Source organism: Herpailurus yagouaroundi, unplaced genomic scaffold, assembly GCF_014898765.1.
Source record: "Herpailurus yagouaroundi ecotype Mexico unplaced genomic scaffold, PumYag 557, whole genome shotgun sequence".
Taxonomy (NCBI): Eukaryota; Metazoa; Chordata; class Mammalia; order Carnivora; family Felidae; genus Herpailurus; species Herpailurus yagouaroundi.
In genome coordinates, this window is record NW_024412774.1 from 3,255,925 (window position 1) to 3,272,050 (window position 16,126).

A 16,126-nucleotide genomic window follows, 5' to 3' on the forward strand; every position below is an offset into this window, starting at 1 on the left:
AAGAGTCCCTTCTGGTGTGTCTCAGGGAAAGTACTTCTGGTAGTCCGGTAGTCTGAGCATAACCTCAAAACCTCCGGCTCTCCAAATATATGTGTAGGATTTGCCCGGAGGTGACAGTATTCGCTAACATAACCACAGTACAATGACCAAAACCCAGAAAATAATACTGACGATGCTAGGATCTCATATCTAATCTACAGACGTTGAAGTTTTATCATTGGTAATGTCCTTTACAGTGCAAAAGAAAACCACCGAAATTCTTTTCTGATCCAGTAGCCAATCCAGAATCACACGTTACATCACTTGTCCTGTCTCCTTAATCCGCTTTAAACTGAACCGTCTCTCTGTTTCTTGAGTGGGACGCTTCTGAAGAGTCCTGGCCAGGTATGTTATAGAAGGTGCTTCAGTTTGGGTTTGTCTGTGACTTCTCTGTGAGTAGATCAGGGGTGAGGCAGCCTCCGGGGGGGGGGGGGCAGAGCCCCACAGGGCAAGGGGCACGGAGCCGTGCTATCTCTGGGGACGTCACTCCCTGCGCCTCCACCCGCTCGGCAAGCGGAAGCTCCTGCACAGACTTCCTGGCTCCCTGCTGCCCAGTTTGGGTGGGTTTCTCAATCGGGGTGCCTTATCTCTGTGTATCTGGGCAGCAGGCACGTGGAGGTGATTCGAGCAAGACCAACCAGACCCTCTCCCTGAATCTGGATCTCGATGGGGCTGACACCAAGACCAATAAGGTTTGTCCCAAAGAGGTCTGTCGGCTCCTGGCCCCTGCACCCTGGCTCCTGTCTGTACCAGCTTCGTACGGCTGCTCTGACAAACGAGCCCAGACTGGGTGGTTCACGCTCCAGAGTTCTGGAGATCAGAAGTCCAGAACGGGTCTCTGGGCTAAGGTCGAAATGTCACCAGGGCTGCATTCCTTCCGGAGGCTCACGGGGAGGATCTGCTTCCTGCCTTTTCCCGCTTCTAGGGGCCCCCACATTCCTCGCCTCGTGGCCCTTCCTCCGCCTTCAGGGCCAGCAATGACAGGCCAAGTCCTCACATGGCCATCTTTCTGGCTCTCCCTCTCCCCCGCTTTTAGGGAACTTGGTGAGGCTATTCGGCCTGCCCAGTGATCCGGGACCACCTCTCTCCTTCACAACAGCTCAAGAGCAACAATTCCATCTGCCCCCTCGATGCCCCTCTGCCACGTAAAGTAACAGGTTCTCGGGATTTGGGGCAGCCACCCTTCTCCCTGGCGCCCCATCCTCTCCAAAACCCTCTTCCTCGGCTTTTCCCAGGACCATGACCTTCCCTGACGCTTCCCATCAAGTCCTCCTGTTTCTAGTAAAGGAAAATTGGCATCGTCAGTGTTGCAAGGAAGTCAAGTGAAATGAGCACACGTTACCACTAACTCCCCACTATTGCCTCTTTAAAAACAAAGCAAAACAAAAAACAAAACCCCAACAACCCAGGGAGGCACCCACCTGGCTCGGTTGGAAGAGTGTGAGGCTCCTGATCTTGGGGTTGTGAATTTGAGCTCCACTTTGGGCGTAGAGTTTACTTAAAACCAACCGACCAACCAGCCAACGAACCCTGGAGTGTCTTAGCAACAAGAGTTGGAATCCAGTCTGATGCAGAAGCCCACATTCGTGGCAGGGGGCCACAGGCCTAAATGGAAGGAGCGTGAAGGCCAGCCCACTGGGGTGGCCGCTCCCACAAGAACCTAGCTCTTAGGGAGACAAGTCCAACTCGGCCCGGGGTTGATTGTAGCCACGAACCCTCACAAGCAACATCCACTTCCTTTCCGGAACTGAGAAGCCACAAGGACCGCAGGCGTTGACTCAAATAACGTAACCCCCGCTACTTTACTGAAAGCCTTGAGGTGATTCATAACTCTAAACATAGCCCCCAGATAGATGAAAGATGATCAAAACTGGCCTAGAAAAACTTCAAACCCACACAAGTCCACAGAGAGGATGGTGGCAACGTAATAAGCAGACTGAAGAACGAATCATGAGGGTAATGCTTTGGGGATGGTTTTTTTTGTTTTGTTGTTGTTTTTTTTTTTTTTTAACGTTTATTTATTTTTGAGACAGAGAGAGACAGAGCATGAATGGGGGAGGGTCAGAGAGAGGGAGACAGAATCTGAAACAGGCTCCAGGCTCTGAGCAGTCAGCACAGAGCCCGACGCGGGGCTCGAACTCACAGACCGCGAGATCATGACCTGAGCTGAAGTCGGCCGCTTAACCGACTGAGCCACCCAGGTGCCCCTGTTTTGTTTGTGTTAAAGAAACCCACGACTGTGTCAAACCCTTCAGACTGCTGTTCGGGCTTTGGGGTTTCAGCCAGGCTCTGTGGGCCACCCATGCCTGCTATGAGAGCACACATGCAGCATGTGAGCTGGGCTGATATTCACCCCAGTCACAAGCAAGAAGGGACACTATTTCATAGCAGCACAAGTCCAGAAGTAAGGCAGGCTTGGGCTCAGTGATGCAGCCAAGCTTCCTTCTGCGTATCTGACCGTTCGACAGAGTCAACCTCATCCCGAGGCTGGGCCTCTAGCCCGTCAAAGCGTGAACCCCTGAACGATCTGTCCAAATCTGAGCTGATTTGGAAAAAGTTATGTTGCCGACAAAATGAAGTGAAGGATCCCGAGATCGTTCTAGATTATCTGGGGGGCGGGGAGCCCTAAATCCAGTGACAGGTGTCCTTACAAGAGATGGAAGGGGAGGGGACACAGAGCAGAGAGGAGGAGGCCGTGAGCAGACAGGGCCGTGAGTGGAACCATCAGCCTCAAACCAGGGAGTGGGGGGACCCCAGAAGCTGCCACAGGAGACACAGGACAGACGCCCCTCGAGGCTCTGAAGGTTGCGCGGCCCTCCTGACACCTTCAGTTTGGACTTCTGGATGTTATTTTAAGCCACCGAGTTGAGATTAATTTATAACGACAGCCAGAGGACACTAGTTCAGTGTCTTTGGGGTCACGAGATGCCCATTTGGACCACTTCTTTCTCGTGTTCTGTTTGGTGGCACAGAATGGAGAGCTTCTCTTTGTCTAATGGGTTCATCTCTGCTTATGTGCTCATCTCAAAACCCTTAAAACCCCTCCTTCCCCCAGGGAATGCCAAGAAAGTAATGGACGAAAAGCAGGCTTCCTGACACCAGCGCTGTTAACATTTGGGGCTGGATAATTCTTGGCTGTGGGGCAGGGGGCGCCTGGGTTCTGATGCTGTGGGATGTTGAGCAGCATCCCTGGTCTCTACCCACCAGGATGCCTGTGGTACCCTGCCGCCCCTGCCGGTGTGACCACCCAAACAGCCAGATGTCCCCTGGCGGGAAGTCACCTTCAGTCGAGAACCCCTGGTGCAGACCCGTGCGGACCCCTTTCTGGGCTGTGAACGGGAGGAGCCGCTGGCAGATGACCATGACCGTGGATCTAAGCACCAGCCTTGGCACATCACAGCCACTTGCTGTCACCTGTGCTATTGGGAGGGCGTGTGGGTGAAAGGCAGGCGCCGGCGGACTCGGTGGTTTTAGAACTTGACGGATCCTCATGGAAACCACGCACATGGCAAGGGGCGGTCTGTCCTGATGGCGACGTGAACCGTAGGAACAGAGTGACCGGCCCGGAGCGGCAATTTCCCGTTGAAGATGTGCCACGAAATCCAGAGTCCTCTAGAGCAGTTGGAAGGGGGCGACCCCGCTGAAATCAGGCCAGGGTCTCAGCCTGACGGTGCAGGGCTTCAAAGGAGGCGAAATACGCAGCCTTGGGACCCTCTGGGATCTGGGATTCAGTCATTTGTGGGGACAAACCTGAAAATCTGGAGCCCCAAATTCCCCCGAGATGCCCTGGGAAGGAGACACCAGCAGCTGTCGATCGGTGGGCACAGTTCCTTCTTACGCAGGTGTCTCCCGAGAGGATGCTTGTTCCCCTCAAGACTTGGCTTCCTGGACGGTGGCAGATCCCAGCTCACGACGGATGGATCATACACGTAAGAAGTTGGGGAGAGTCCGTGGACATCAGGGTCAGTCACCTGCGATGAAGACTTTTATCTAGTATTTTAGGCTTTCTGGGTAGCTGGAGACTATGGCAATTGCATAAGTATGGATGGGTCTCCCTGATGACGGCCAAAGACAGTGCAGGTCAGTATTAATACCCCCGTTTTGAGGACTGGAAGGTGGTCAACTAGGAGAATGTCCTTGTTTGCAGGAAATACAGTCAGTATTTGGGGGAGTTGAATCAGGTCTGTAACATAGTCTCAGATGGTTCAGCAAAAAATTTTTTTCTTTGTATTGTATTTATAAACTCTTATGTAGGGGCGCCTGGGTGGCTCAGTCAGTTGTGTCTGATTTTGGCTCAGGTCATAATCTCACGGTTCGTGGGTTCGAGCCCCGCGTCGGGCTCTGTGCTGACAGCTCGGAGCCTGGAGCCGGCTTCGGATTCTGTGTCTCCGTCTCTCTCTGTCCCTCCCCTGCTTGTGTTCTGTCTCCCTCTCAAAAATAAATATTTTTGAAAAATTAAAAAAAAAATAAATTAACTTAAAAAAAAAAAAACCCTCTTCCGTGAGTTTGTTTCAAAATAAGTGGAAAAAATGAAAACAATGCAGAATGACAAAACAGCCCCAAACCACATCTTAGCATGAGAACAGAAGAGAATGCCTACACTTTAAAACAATGCCAAGTAAAAGCAAGAGGGAAAACCTCACCGATTTCCAGTGAGCAAGGTCTCATGCTCTCTGGTTTCATACTTTCTATATTTGAACAATGTGAATGTATTACTAGAATAAAATTAAGTTCAATAAATAGAAGGAAAATAATGCATACCCATGGTGGGATCCTGTCATGTACTTTTTGCATTTTCTCCTTTCATTTAGCAAGAAATAGACCTTGAAGATCTTTATCACTACACAAAGATCTATCACATTCTTTTTTTTTAAAAATTTTTTTTAATGTTTATTTATTTTTGAGACAGAGAGACAGAGCATGAACGACGGAGGGTCAGAGAGAGAGAGGGAGACACAGAATCCGAAGCAGGCTCCAGGCTCTGAGCTATCAGCACACAGCCCGACACGGGGCTCGAACTCACGGACTGTGAGATCATGACCTGAGCCGAAACCGGTCGCTTAACCGACTGAGCCACCCAGGCACCCCTATCACGTTCTTTAAAAAAAAAAAACAAAAAACAAAACAAAAAAAACCCTGCACATAATCTCATCACCTGGCTGTATCACGAAGATGCCCAAAGACAATGAGGAAAACCGTGCAAAAGACAGAGGCAGGTGCTTACTGGCAGGCCCAAAATTGGGCGAAAACCACCACTAGAAAGAGAAAGTTGTGCAAATAGTAAAAAAGCATTCAGACAGGTCAGGGCACTGACCTCAGGGCACCAACTGCAGTCTGTGAGCGGTAAAAGCAGAGAGAGGCAGCTTTTGGACATAGCATGTCGAAGGGGAAAAGGAGAAAGGGGGATCTCAGGCTTTTCAAGAAGAAAGGGGAAAAACAAATCAAGGACATCACCTTTCTCCCCATTCTCCGCCTCCCAGCGCGAGCCAGCTAGTAAAAAGCTGCACTTTACTACACTGACAGCGGAGGGCGCGCTTGTACTAAAAATCTTTCCAGAAGCAACCAAGAGCATTAGCTAGGCATACGCTTAACAGGAGCCGTGCAAATCATCCCAGAGAGCCAGCCCTGTTTACAGAAACACACAGGCGCAGACATGTATCAGACACAGCCACCAAAATAAGCCAGGAAACAAGAACCCCAAAACTCAGTTGATACGCACCTAAGAACTGCCCCACCATTGCATCACCTGTTTCACAGGTTTACAACAGCCCAAGGGTGGAAGCAATCCGGCGTCCATCAAGAGATGAAGGGATAAAGGGAACATAGTTGCTCTGTCCACTGGAATGGTATTCAGCCTCAAAAAGGAAGGCAGCACTAACACCTGCTATAACACGGATGAACCTTGAAAACACTATGCTAAGAAGCCAGTCACAAAGACAAACGCCGCGTGGTTTCACGTACATGCGTTTCTAAAGAAGCCGGATTCACAGAGATAGAAAAGGGCATGGTGCTTACCAGCGGCAGAGGGGTGAAGGTCTGGAGATTGCGTGGTGGGACCGGAGCAGTAGCCATTAATCCCTCCAGGGGGAAGTGCATGCTGGGACTGGAGCAGTAGACATTAACCTCTCCAGGCCGAACTTCGGAGCCAGCAGGGAGCTTCCGGGGGAGGCGTGGAGGCTGCTGGTCTAGCACCAAATTGGGAGCATAACCTCGGGATGCCTGGGATATCTGACCTCGTGAAGGCAATTATAACTGATTACAATCAAGAGCTTAAGTCTCCCTGCTGAAAATACGGGGGTAAATGTCTGTCCTGTTTCTTAGAGCATTTCTTTAGAAAACTTGTATGTTTGGGGGCACCTGGGTGGCTCAGTCGGTTCAGCATCTGACTCTTGGTTTCTGCGGGTTCGAGCCCTGAGTCGGGGTCTGTGCTGACAGTGTGGAGCTTGCTCGGGATTCTCTCTCTCTCTCTCTCTCTCTCTCCCTCTCTCTCTACCCCTGCCCCGCTCACTCGCGCACGTGCACTCTCTCTTTCCCTCCCTCTCCCTCTGGCCCTCCTGGGATTCTCTCTCTTTCTGGTGGCCTTTCTGGGATTCTCCTTCTCTCTCTACCCCTTGCTCACTTGGGCCCTCTCTCTCTCTCAAAAAAAATTATATTTCGCCAACATTATGGAGCCAGTACTTGGCTTAGTTCCCTTGAGGGAACATAAGGGTTTTGTATTCCCCCTTCACAATTTTACTGTATCAGGTGTAGGAAATTTCAATCTCCCCTCTCTTTGCTCTTTTTCTCTCTGTTTCTCTCTGTTTCTCTTTCATATACAAACTATCCTCAATTTTTTTGCCTCCATACTGACCTTCACCTCCCATCCCTAATGTGGAGGGAGGGCACAAAGCTGTGACCATGTTTAGGGGCAGTCTTTCCATTAATTGTCCCCATCTCTTACACCATTAGGGACCTCTGAAGAGCAGAATCTCCCTGATGATATCTCTTCAATATACAGATACAGGGGTTCCCCGGGTGGCTCTTCGGCTCAGGTCATGATCTCACAGTTCATGAGGTCAAACCTCACGTCGGGCTCTGTGCTGGTCCTTAACTGACTGAGCCACCCAGGCGCCCCCCAAATTACATTTTTTAAAAAAAAGTAAGCTCTAATACCCAACATGGGGCTTGAACTCACAACCCCAAGATCAAGAGCCATATGCTGTACCAACTGAGCCAGCCAGGTGCTCCACGAAAGTACATCTTTCAATAGTGTGCATCCATTTCCTCATTTCTAAAAGATGGATAATAACCTAACCTTCAGATTTATGCTACAGAGGACCCAATAAGAAAGGAAGAAATCTGCCTTGGAACTGAAATCATGCTTAAAGATTGACTATTAAAATATTTTTAGGACTTCTACTTCTTGATGAAGTAGCCATCACCTATCTTGCCTGTTCATCAAAAAAAAAAAAAAAAATAGGGAAGGTGAATAAATACACAAAATAACTCTGAGATATTGCTGTACAGGACTAATACTAACACACGATACAGGACTGTGGTATCCAAAAGACTGATACAAACAAGTCTAGCCACATGATTGCTGACGCATTGTGCCTAGAAGTATCCTCTGGACATCTACCCAGGGAGTACAAACCCAAGCAGAACACAACAATTTCAACAAGACGTAGATGTGGGAATTCAGGAAGCTGGGTTCATGCCCTCTACAAATTCAGAGTAGGGTAGACGACTACAGGGAGCCATGCAGAAAAGACTCCAGAATTGCAGAAATCGTGATGGGAGCTTTGTGAAATTTATGAAATATATGTGCCCAGGGAGGCAAGAAACTCTGTAAACCTCATTCAAGACAAACACAAAGAAAACCACACGATACTAGAAATGGATATTAGAGAGTGATAAAGGATCCCTACTTTCCTAGCCATCCCAAGAAAATTAAAACTGTCAATTCACCTAAATTGAGATAATTGGACCAAGGGATGGGTATTGTTTTTCAGAATTTTTTTTTTTAAATCAGGACATAAGTTTTGGAATTCAATAATTCTGGGAAAATTTTCTTTCTCCATTTATGTTGAGTCTTTCCATGTCTGCTATTATTATAGAGCATACGTATTTTACAAAAGAATTGTTCTTACTTCTCTAAAGAAGACACCCGGATGGCCAACAGGCACATGAAAAGATGCTCAACGTCGCTCATCAGGGAAATACAAATCAAAACCACACTGAGATATCACCTCACACCAGTCAGAGTGGCTAAAATGAACAAATCAGGAGACTATAGATGCTGGAGAGGATGTGGAGAAACAGGAACCCTCTTGCACTGTTGGTGGGAATGCAAATTGGTGTAGCCACTCTGGAAAACAGTGTGGAGGTTCCTCAAAAAATTAAAAATAGACCTACCGTATGACGCAGCAATAGCACTGCTAGGAATTTACCCAGGGGATACAGGAGTGCTGATGCAGAGGGGCACTTGTACCCCAATGTTTATAGCAGCACTCTCAACAATAGCCAAATGATGGAAAGAGCCTAAATGTCCATCAACTGATGAATGGATAAAAGAAACTGTGGTTTATATATACAATGGAATCCTACTTGGCAGGAGAAAGAATGAAATCTGGCCTTTTGTAGCAACATGGATGGAACTGGAGGGTATTATGCTAAGTGAAATAAGTCAGGCAGAGAAAGACAGGTACCATATGTTTTCACTCTTATGTGGATCCTCAGAGACTTAACAGAAGACCATGGGGAAGGGGAAGGAAAAAAGTTAGGGAGGGAGCCAAACCATAAGAGACTCTTAAAAACTGAGAACAAACTGAGGGTTGATGGGGGTGGGAGGGAGAGGAGGGTGGGTGATGGGCATTGAGGAGGGCACCTGTTGGGATGAGCACTGGGTGTTGTATGGAAACCAATTTGACAATAAATTTCATATTTAAAAAAATAAAAAAATAAGTAAACATTAAAAACAATAAAATACAATCTTAAAAAAAAATAAAAAAAAAAGAGACTCTTAAAAACTGAGAATAAACTGAGGGGGAGTGGGAGGGAGGGGAAAGTTGGTGATGGGCATTGAGGAGGGCACCTGTTGGGATGAGCACTGGCTATTGTATGGAAACCAATTTGACAATAAATTCCATATTAAAAAAAAAAAAGAATCGTTCTTCCAGGTATCTTCCCTGGGTCTACTGAACCATCAAGTGTGATTTTTTTTTTAATTTCGTTTTTAAACAATCTCTGCACCCAACACGGGGCTCGAACCCACAATCCCGAGATCAAGGATTGCACATTCCACCGACTGAACCAGCCGGATGCCCTTCAAGTGTCATCGTCACCTGCAGCACCACCCAGGTTGTTGACTGTCTCAGTGGATTATACATATTTGATTCATTTTTTTTCTTTCTTTCTGTCAAAGCCTCCCTCAACTCTCCTGTGGTACACACGCAGACCATCATGGCTACTACTAACCCCATCTCCTGAGTCACTGTCTGAATTGAAGTTTCCCGTAGGAAATCCACAGACTGACATGTGGCCTGGACCCAGTTATGGCGGAGGAGAGCGGACAGAGCCTGACTTTGCAGAACCGGTGGTTTCCCTTCCTGTGTAGTAGCTGATGCTGTTGCCCTGTGACAAGGGCTTCTGAACTCCAGAGCACTCATGAGTGTCATGAGTGGGTCTGTCTTCTTGTGACGACTGTCTGCCCAGTTTGCCGTGACACATCCGGGAGGTGTGGACTGAGACACTACCATGCCCCTGGGGATCATTTTCCTTCTTGTACTTGGTGAGTACGGCAGGGGGAGTTGGTGAGGTTAGAAGGGGAAGAGAATATACTCAGGTTCATGTCTTGGGTTCCTCTCATGGGACTCTTCCTCTGTGAGGTCCTAGGGTCATTTAACTACTGAGGAATCACCCATCTGGTCACTTTTACTCAACTTGCATCCAGGCAATGCTCTGATCTCAGGTGTTTGGAAATCACTGAGTTATAGGGTAGACATCGCTTACCAGGCATATTCTCTATTTCAGTGTGTTGTCTGGACCAAAGGATTTGGGCACAAAATGGTGAGTGTTTCTTCCCTTTTCCACCTAGTCACATTGAGTCTGACTGAGTGCACTGCGGGATAAGTCTCAGGAGCCTTGAACTAGTTCCAACCCTTGACCCACACCATCCCTCACCCACAGTCTTCATTTTGTTTATTTATGTTTAAAAATTGTGGTAAAACTGGGGTGCCTGGATGGCTCAGTCTGTTGAGCGTCCGACTGGCTCAGGTCATGATCTCACCACAGTTGGTTGGTTTGAGCCCCGCGTCGGGCTCTGTGCTGACAGCTCAGAGCCTGGAGCCTGCTTCGGATTCTGTGTCTCCTTCTCTCTCTGTCCCTCCCCTGCTCGCACTCTGTCCCACTCTGTCTCTCAAAAAATAAATAAATGTTAGAAAATAAATAAAATTGTGGTAAAATACAGTTAACATAAGTTTACCACCTTAGCTGATGTTAAGCATGTTTCAGTAGTGATAAGTACATTCACATTGTTGTGCAATCAACCTCCAGAACTTTTCATCTTGCAAACCAGACACTCTATACCTGTTAACCAGCAACTGCCCAATTCTTCTCTCCCAGCTTCCAGCAACCACCACTCTGTTTTCGGATTCTATGAATTTGACTTCCCTATATACCTCATACAAGTGCAGTTAGACAGTGTGTGTCTTTTTGCGTCTGGCTTATTTCATGGGATAATGTCCTCAGGGTTCATCTGTGCTGTAGCACATGCAGAAGGCCCTTCCTTTTCAAGGCTGAATATATTCCATTGTGTGTATAGAACCGACCCTCGATACCTGCTCTGCTCATGATCTTACGGCTCGTGAGACGGAGCCCTGCACTGGAATCCATGCTGAGTGTGGAACCTGCTCGGGATTCTTTCTCCCCCTCTATCTCTGCCCCTCTCCTCTGCTCATGTGCACCTTCTCTCTTTCTCTCTCAGAAAAAAAAAAATTAAAAAAAAGGAAAGAATCTGCCAGGGTCACTGAGAATAATATTGAAGGGAAACACAGCTGAGAGTGACACTGAAAACAGACACAGAGCACAGGCCCATGTCTCCTCGTAGATAAGGGATCAATTCTCTCTGCCTGTGCCGGGCACTTTCCATTTGGCATTGCCTCGGCTGCTTCCAGCTTCCTGATTTACCGAGAGGCCAGCTCACGGGAGAAAGCACTCTTGCTCAGCAAAGAGACAGTAGAGAAAATCCAGACCTCAACATGTGCCGAGTCTGAGAACTTGTGCAAGCAGTTTCCTACCCCTGAATGCCAAGTTCCTTCTTTCCAAAATGGGGATAGCAATAGGCTGTTGCATCCATGAAGACACCGCACACCTGTAGAGCTCAGGGAACATCACTTTGCTCAGATTTGATATCATATAAAGTTATCAGTTGCTGGATAACATTTACTGAGGTTTTCTCATGTGCCAAGGACTAGTCTTGGCCAATTGCACATATAGTCTCCTTTTATGCGTACTGCTTCTCGATGAGCTAAACTGATGCCTTCATATTCTGGATATATTGAATTCCTGCTGTAACCTCAGCATTGTTCCCCTTACTGGGGACATGGCTTTGAATAACCCCCTTACATGGGGACATGACAGGCAAAGAGATCCCTGCCCTTTAATGGGAGGAAAGATAAAATTAACATAACAGAGAACTTGGAATATGTGCTATGTTAGAATGTTTTTAATGCTCAAGAGAGGGGCGCCTGGGTGGCTCAGTTGGTTAAGCATCTGACTTTGGCTCAGGTCATGATCTCACAGTTTGTGAGTTTGAGCCCCCCATGTCGGGCTCTGTGCTGACAGCTCTGAGCCTGGAGCCTGCTTCGGATTCTGTGTCTCCCTCTCTCTCTGCCCCTCCCCTGCTCACACTCTGTCTCTCTCTCAAAAATAAATAAATGTTAACAATTAAAAAAATGCTAAGGAGAAATATTACTAAAGGGCAGTAAGGGGAACAAGGATAGCAGTGAAAGTGATGAGGAAGAGACCCTCAGGGTTGATTTTCAGGTTGAATGTGGGTCGTGGAGAGGAAACCACTCAGTAATAACACTAAGGAATAAGTTGCTCTTAAATTGTTGGTGGAGAATGAGATTGGATTAGGTATTCCGGAATATTTCAGGAGCTCTATTTTGGCCCTAAGGAGGGGACTGTCCCACAGGAGATGACTCACCCAGGTGGGCAGCTCACAGCTGGGTGAACTAGTCTAGACTTTAAGTGAGGGGCATGTTGTATGTGTGTGCGTTTTATTCACGGTGACTACACAGGGCGAGTATATAGAGAAATGAGACCTAGGTTGGAGCACTGAGCCCAGAGGTTTCCATGCATAATTTGAGGAGTTTGAGGTCGAAAGAATATTCAAGGAAACCATAGGAAAACCAAGACCGTGAGTGGCTAGAAGTCAAGCGAAGGTCATTTCTTAAAAGTTTTTATTTATGTTGAGAGAGAGAGAGAGAGAGCGAGAGAGAGAGAGCGCCAGTGCAAGCTGGCGAGAGGCAGAGAGACAGAGGGAGAGATGGAGAATCCCAGTCCGGCTTTGTGCTGTCAGCGCAGAGCCCGATGTGAGGCTCAAACTCATGAACCGTGAGATCATGACCTGAGCTGAAGTCAAGAGTCGGACCCTTAAGTGACTAAGCCACCCAGGCGTCCTGTGGAGGTCATTTTTAAGCAGGCTGATGTCCGTTGTGAAATGTTAATGATTTTATGTAAGTACAGAAATGAGCTCCTTCTTACAGATGAAGTGACTGAACCTCTCTTTTCATCTAGAGATGCGGGGTTGAGGTGGGGGCAAATCTGGGACTCATGTGCTGGACTCTAACCCACACCCACATGGTGTTTTGCTCCAGGGCCTCTTAAGGAAGCGGGATGCTGGGTTTCTTCTCATCTCAGACTGTTTCTCCTGCAGTGACCACTTCCCAGCCTGACATCTGGGCAGTGCCCAGTGCTGTGATCCCCTGGGGCAGTTCCGTGAGCATATTCTGCAGGTGCAGTTATCTCCCATCTGCAGAGACAAAGACCCTCTGCTCTGTGGTGTGACAGAGTACCACACAGTGCTCTGCAGATGGTTGAGTTCTTAATCCAGAATGTGACCTACGTCAATGCAGGGGTATACTGCTGTATGCACAGGAAGCAAGGAGTCTGGTCAGAAGTCAGAGACACACTGGACCTTGTGGTGACAGGTAAGGGACACCCCAAAGGACACTGCCCCCCAGCCTTGGTCTGGGCTGCCCACGACACTGGACCAGCTTTGCCCCTATCACAGACCCCTGCCCTCCCACTTTATACATCTGGTTCCGGTCTGTGTTCTGATATGATCCCAAATCCCTTCAGGGGGACGGCTGGAGCCCCCCAGGGACCGCACATCATGGTGACAGACACTCATCTTTCCCTATATGACCACTCTCTGGTCTTGGGTCATGGGAAAGTAAGAAAAGCGGGTGTTTTGTCCTGGCAAGGGGTGAATTTCCCCTTGACTTTGTCCTTCCTTCTCTCAGGTCAGACCAAGAGAATGATGGCTTTGGGTACGGCTTCCCTCTAATAACTAGCTCTACTATGTTCCAGGAGTGTACACGAAAGCACCCTCCCTGACTGCTCATCCAGGTGCCAATGTGACCTCCGGAGAGACTGTGACCCTTCTTTGTCATGTACATAACTATGACATCTTTCTCTGCAAGAATGGAACCGCTGTCTGTCCCCAGGACTATTTATATCAAGATCACAACACATTCCTCATCTCCCCTGTGACCTCAGCCCATCAGGGGACCTACAGGTGCTATGGTTCTTTTAGCAACAATCAGTCCTGGTGGTCACTGCCCAGCGATCCCCTTGAGCTTTTAGTCACAGGTGAGGAATGTCCTAGACCGGTCACTTCCATGTCTGTGTGCTGGGATGTCCCACGAGGTGACTGGGGAGGGAGCTCCAAGGCCAGCTGTGTGAGGTGTTTCTGGTGTTGCAGAGCGTGTGGGGCCAGCAGCTCCATCCACATCAGGGTCACTGTGGGAATCTCTGGGTCATGTTGAGTTGAGAAAGCGGTCTCAGGGCACATGTGCCTCTTCTCAATTCATGCAAAGTCGCTATAGGTGCTAGGGGATATCCCGGGAACACTGAGCACAAAGAGATTGGACGCTTTTCATAACCCTTCCCAGATGTTGGTACCTCCAGAGGTCATGACACAGAAGTCAGGGGAGGTCATAATGTCAAGACTCTTTGTGTCAAGCTTTCTGTCTGTCCGACTGCAAGCTGATGATGCTGGGTTGTGAAAATGACCTCTAGTAAACTGAGTCCAGTAGGGGAGGACCACAGAAAGCAAGAAAGCAGTGTCTATGTGATGGGTTATGTTCAAGACTTCACGTGAACAGGCAGGGGTGCCGAGCCCATTTTTCTGTGAGGGGCTCAGTGCGCTAAGCCAAGTATTCCATTGGAGTGGAATCTTGGAAGATGAACAGGTATGTTGCACGTTGGTAAGCAAATGGAACTATATATAAGAAATCAAGGTGATCAGAGTCGGGGGGGAATATGAGAGGAGGCAGCAGGCTGAGGCTGGGATGAGGAGGGGACACAGCAGGGCACCGACTCAAATTGGTGAATACACTCAGAAGACTGGCAAGGACGCTGGGAATACGGAAAGTTAAATGTGCAAGACTTCCAGCATCTGCTGATGAATGTTCATTATATTTATGAAGCCCAGAAAGCCCCTCCTGAATAGCATGTGACTTTATTTATACACACACACACACACACACACACACACACATACACGTACTAGATTATGTCCAACACAAAGTATATATAAAATATAACTCATGGGGGCGCCTGGGTGGCGCAGTCAGTTAAGTGTCTGACTTCAGCCAGGTCACGATCTCGCGGTCCGTGAGTTCGAGCCCTGCGTCGGGCTCTGGGCTGATGGCTCAGAGCCTGGAGCCTGTTTCCGATTCTGTGTCTCCCTCTCTCTCTGCCCCTCCCCCGTTCATGCTCTGTCTCTCTCTGTCCCCCAAAAAATAAATAAACGTTGAAAAAAAATTAAAAAATATATATATAACTCACATTATATATTATCATATTTTGTATTTAGCATATACATTATGTGTTATATAGTAATATATGTTATATAGTAATATACAGTTATATATTATATTTTGTATTTAGCATATATAATATACGTAATATAGGGAGCATATAGTTTCACATTTATATCCTGAAATGCATGTCTTCCACATCTGTTGCCTCTAAAGTTAGGACGTGACTATAGTCTGACCGGCTGACTCCGTTCTTTTCACCTCCTTGTAAAACAATGGTGCGTCTTACGTCAGCAGTCTTCCATGTTGGTTGAATCGCACCGAACAATATCAAAGATTCCATTTCTGCAAAGCGCTCTTGATCAGCACAACCTGTGACTAAAAACCCTGCCCTCAGACCACTTCTCCAGCAGTGACATCTTCGTCTTCCCTTTCTTTCCAATGGAATTATTTTTGTGCCAATCTCGATTCCCCTTTCTTTCCCATAAAATCCACACCTAATGGGTGAACACTTTCTGTTGTTTCTACTTTGGAAAGTGATGATGAGTTTGCAGATTTTTCTCCACACCCTCAGGTGTTCTCAGGTACCTTCATATATCACTGGGTTCCAGTTACATCCCCCCTACGTGTCTTCATCTTCCACCACTGCCCGATGCCGTGATCCCTCCTCACCGCACTTGAAGCCATCCTTTCAAAACCCATTCCATTGCACCATGAGCCTATGCAAGCGCTTCAAAACCTTATTTTTTTGGCACTTTGAGTGAACAATTCAGCTATTTCTACAGACTCCAGTTCCAGTTTGTTCTGACCCCTGCTTCAATTTCCACTTCACCCGCTTCTTTCCAGCTACACTCCCTCTGCTTTTGCCCTTAGTCTAGAATGTTCTTTTTGCCAGTCTTTCTCCCCTTTCCACCTCTCAGAATGGAACCCCAAAGTCTCCAGCTTTCAAGTTCTTTCCCTGATGCCCAATGGAGAGTAGAATCTCATCGCATTTTCACACCACCTCTGGCTATATGGAAAGTATACTGAGAGTAGAGGTAGAAACACATCTTGAACGA